Raw genomic sequence first — 5,597 nt, 5'->3', positions numbered from 1 at the left:
TTTTCTATCACATTGTCAGGCTGCAAATTTTCCAAACTTTTATGCTCTGTTTCCCTTATAAAATTGAATGCCTTTAACAGCTCCCAAGTCACCTCTTGAATGCTTTGCTGCTGAGAAATTTCTTCTGTCAGATACCCTAAATCATCTCTCTCAAGTTCAAAGTTCCACAGATCTCTAGGGCAGGGGGCAAAATGCTACCAGTCTCTTTACTAAAACATAAGAGTCACCTTTTTTCCAGTTCCCAACAAGTTTCTCATTTCCATCTGAGCCCTCCTTAGCCTGGACCTTATTATCCATATTGCTGTCAGCATTTTGGGCAAAGCCATTCAACAAAGCTCTAGGAAGTTCCAAAGTTTCCACGTTTTTCTGTCTTCTGAGTCCTCCAAATTTTTCCAGCCTCTGCTTGTTACCCAGTTCCAAAGTTGCTTCCACATTTTCAGGTATATTTTCAGCAATGCCCTACTCTACTGGTACCAATTTACTGTGTTAGTACATGTTCACGTTACTGATAAACACATATCTTATGAATCTGGGTGCTCCTGTATTGGGTGCATAAATATTTACGATAGTTAGATCTTCTTGTTGAATTGATAGCTTTACCATTATATAATGGACTTACTTGTCTCTTTTGATCTTTGTTGGTTTAAACTCTGTTTTATCAGAGACTAGGATTGCAACCCCTGCTTTTTTTTTTTCTTTCCATTTGCTTGGTAGATCTTCCTCCATCCCTTTATTTTGAGCCTCTGTGTATCTCTGCATGTGAGATCGGTCTCCTGAATACAGCACACTGATGGGTCTTGACTCTATCCAATTTTCCAGTCTGTGTCTTCTATTTGGGGTGTTTAGCCCATTTACATTTAAGGTTAATATTGTTATGTGTGAATTTGATCCTGTCATATGATGTTAGCTGGTTATTTTGCCCATTAATTGATGCAGTTTCTTCATAGCATCAACGGACTTTACAATTTGGCATGTTATTGCATTGGCAGATACTGATTGATTCTTTCCATGTTTAGTGCTTCCTTCAGGAGCTCTTGTAAGGCAGGCCTGGTGGTGACAAAATCTCTCAGCATTTGCTGGTCTGTAAAGGATTTTATTTCTCCTTCACTTATGAAGCTATTTTGGCTGGATATGAAATTCTGGGTTGAAAATTATTTTCTTTAAGAATGTTGAATATTGGCCCCCACTCTCTTCTGGCTTGTAGGGTTTCTGCTGAGACATCTGCTGTTAGTCTGATGGGCTTCCCTTTGTGGGTAACCCGACCTTTCTCTCTGGCTGCGCTTAACATTTTTTCCTTCATTTCAACCTTAGTAAATCTGACAATTATGTGTCTTGGGGTTGCTCTCCTTGAGGAGTATCTTTGTGGTGTTCTCTGTATTTCCTGAATTTGAATGTTGGCCTGCCTTGCTACGTCAGGGAAATTCCCCTGTATATCCTGGAGAGTGTTTTTTGACTTAGTTCCATTCAAGAAGGGGAGAAATTATACCAGATTTTTAGAAGACTAAAAACTGAAAGAGGTAAAAGAAAAAAAAAAAAAGATCAAAAGAGACAAGGCCCTTACATAATGGTTAAGGGATCAAAAGCTAACTATCCTAAATATATATGCACCCAATACAGGAGCAACCAGATTCATAAAACAAGTTCTTAGAGACCTAGAAAGAGACTTAGACTCCCACACAATAATAATGAGAGACTTTAACACCCCACTGTCAATATTGGACAGATCAATGAGACAGAAGGTTAATAAGGATATCCGGGACTTGAACTCAGCTCTGCAACAAGCAGACTTAATAAACATCTACAGAACTCTCCACCCCAAATCAACAGAATATACATTCTTTTCAGTACTGCATCACACTTATGCTAAAATGGACCACAAAATTGGAAGTAAAACACTCCTCAGCAAATGTAAAAGAACAGAAATCAACAGAATATACATTCTTCTCAGTGCCACATTGCACTTATTATAAAATTGACCACAAAATTGGAAGTAAAGCACTCCTCGACAAATGTAAGAGAACAGAAATCACAACAAACTGTCTCTCAGACCACAGTACAATCAAATTAGAACCCAGGATTAAGAAACTCACTCAAAACCGCATAACTACATGGAAACTGAAAAACCTGCTTCTGAATGACGACTGGGTGAATAAAGAAATTAAGGCCGAAATAAAGATGTTCTTTGAAACCAATGAGAATAAAGATGAAACATACCAGAATCTCAGGGACACATTTAAAGTGGTGGGTAGAGGGAAATTTATAGCACTAAATACCCACAAGAGAAAGCCAGAAAGATCTAAATCGACACCCTAACATCACAATGAAAAGAACAGGGCAAAAAATTCAAAAGCTAGCAGAAGGCAGGAAATAATTAAGATCAGAGCAGAACTGAAGGAGATAGAGACACAAAAACTCTTCAAAAAATCAATGAATCCAGGAGCTGTTTTTTTCAAAAGATCAACAAAATAGACCACTAGATAGAGTAATAAAGGAGAAGAGAGAGAAGAATAAAAAAGATGCAATATAAAATGATAAAGGGGACATCACCACTGATCCCACAGAAATACAAACTACCATCAGATAACACTATAAAGACCTCTACACAAATAAACTTGAAAATCTAGAAGAAATGGATCAAGTCAGCTTCAGCCATGGGATGCAAGGCTGGTTAAACATAAATCAATAAACATAACCCATCGCATAAACAGAACCAACGACGAAAACCACACAATTATCTCAATAGATGCAGAAAAGGCCTTCGAAAAAATTCAACAGCACTTCATGCTAAAAACTCTCAATAAACTAGGTTGATGGAAACATATCTCAAAATAGTAGACTATTTATGAACAAACCCAACAGCCAAATCAATAGCTGAATGGGAAAAAACTGGAAGCATTCCCTTTGAAAAACTGGCATACAGAAAAGATGCCCCTCTCCACCACGCCTATTCAACATAGTGTTGGAATTCTGCAGGGCAAATCAGCAAGAGAAAGAAAATAAAGGGATTTCAATAAAAGAAAAGGGAGTCAAATTGTCCCTGTTTGCAGATGACATGACGTATATTTAGAAAACCCCATCATCAGCCGCAAAATCTACTTAAGCTGATAAGCCAACTTCAGCAAAGTCTCAGGACCACAAAATCAATGTGCAAAAATCACTAAACATTCCTATACACCAATAACAGACAAGCCAGAGAGCCAAACATTAGTGAACGCCCATTCACAATTGCTACAAAAGAAAAAATACATAGAAATCCAACTTACAAGGGAATGGAAGGACCTCTTCAAGGAGATACTATAAAATTATACTTGCTCAAATAAAATAAAGAGGACACAAACAAAGGAAGAACAATTCCAGCTTAGCGGATAGGAAGAATCAATATTGTGAAAATGGCCATACTGCCCAAGGTATGTTACAATTCAATGCACCCAATCAAGCCACCAATAACTTTCTCACAGAATTGGAAAAAACTACCTTTAAAGTTCATATGGAAATCAAAAAAGGTTCCCACATTGCCAGACAATCCTAAGCAAAGGAACAATAGCTGGAGCATCAACGCTAACTGACCAAACATACCTACAGGCGACAGAACAAAAAGAGCATGGTACCCAAACCAAAACAGATAAGGTAGAACTAATGGAACAGAACAGAGCCTCAGAAAATAACACCACACATCCTACAATATCGGAATCTTTGACAAACCTGACAAAACAAGAAATGGGGAAGGATTCCTATTTAATAAATCAACGTTGGGGAAATGGCTACCAGGGTAGAAAGCTGATACTGGATCCATCCTTACACCTATATAAAAATTAATTCAAGATGGATAAAGACTTAAATTTAGACCTAAAACCATAAAAACTGTAAGAAGAAACCTAGGCATACCATTCAGGAAATAGGCATGGGCAATGAACTTCATGACTAAAACATCAAAAGCAAATGCAACAAAAGCCAAAATTGACAAATGGGATCCAATTTAATACTAAAGAGCTTCCTGCATGGCAAAAAAACAAACAAGCAAACAAACAACAAAAAAACAAACTACCATCTGAGGAACCCAGCAACCTAAAGAGGGAAAAAATTTTTTGCAATCTACCCATCTGACAAAGGGCAATACCGAAATCTACCAAATAACTTAAATATAATTTACAAGAAAAAGAGCAAGCCACAATCTTACATGTATGGCAACGGAAAAGAGAGCGAATGAAGCCATAGAAATGTTCCTCTTATCAAATCTCCGATCGTGTGAGACTTATTCACGACCATGAAGAACAGTAAGTGAGAAACTGCCCCCATTGATTCAATATTCCCCACCAGGTCCCTCCCACAATAACGTGGGAATATGGAGTACATCAGGGGGATGAGATTTGGGTGGGATAGAGTCCAAAACATACAATTACCCCATTGACCCATAAAATGATTAACTATGCATTGCATTGCATTCAAAAATATCTCATGTAACTACAAAAGATACACAACTTACTGGTACTACAAAAAAAAATATAAAATATATATAGTATAAATATATTATTAAGATTACAGCATTTCCATAAACAATTTTAGAGAGGCTAGTATAACTAAAAAGAAGCAATGCTTGCAGAAAATAATACTTGTTTGTGAAATTCTTTATAAACCTTTACTATAATTTCAGTGCAAATCTTAATCTTTTGCCTTGAGTTTTTGTTTCCCTTTGGAAAATCTATTCGACAAATATTTATTGAGGACCTGTTATAACCCTGTCATTTTGCTTTGTCTTACAATTACTGGTGAACAAGACAATCAGGATTTCTACCCTAAAAAGTGTTAAGGAAGATAGAAAATAAGCAAATTAATAAACAACACATTGAGATAAGAACCATGATGAAAATGTAAACAAGTTGATGTCATAGGAAGAGTGGAAGAAGTCCTTCATGTTGGGAGTTTAGGGAATAGATATCTCAGAAGATGATGTTTAAGGTGAATAAGAGAGTAAGTTAACTATGAAAAGCATGTCACAGAGAAAGTGTGTTAGTGTATTCTCACACTACTAATAAAGACATATCTGAGACTGGGTAATCTATAAAGAAAAGAGGTTTAATTTACTCACAGTTCAGCATGGCTGAGGTGGCCTCAGAAAACTTTCAATCGTGGTGGAACAGGAAGCAAACATGTGCTTCTTCACATGGTGGCAGAAAGGAGAAGTGCAGAGCAAAGGTAGCGGAGTGGGGAGCCCCTTAAAAAGCTATCAGGTCTCATGAGAACTCACTCACTATCACAAGAACAGCATGGCAGAAACCACCCTCACGATTCAATTACTTCCCATTGGGTTCCTCCCATGACATGTGGGGATTATGAGAACTACAATTCAAGACAAGATTGAGTTGGGGACACAGCCAAACCATGCCAGAAAGTGTGACAATTTCGTGGCAGAGGAGAACTTAGTGTGCTTATGGGACAAGAGAAGACCAGTGTGCCTGAATCACTTTAAACAAAGAGTGACAGAAAGTAGATGAGGTTTTAAAGTTAGGCAGGAAGCTAACCCTGTATTTTGTAGAGATAGGCACTTCACAATAAAAGGATTCAATTTCATTCTGAGCAATATTAAAAAGCTAATGAAG

This window comes from Rhinopithecus bieti, unplaced genomic scaffold (genome assembly GCF_001698545.2).
Source record: "Rhinopithecus bieti isolate Rb0 unplaced genomic scaffold, ASM169854v2 scaffold_35842, whole genome shotgun sequence".
NCBI classification, from domain to species: Eukaryota; Metazoa; Chordata; class Mammalia; order Primates; family Cercopithecidae; genus Rhinopithecus; species Rhinopithecus bieti.
Note: the sequence above shows the minus strand (reverse complement) of the source record.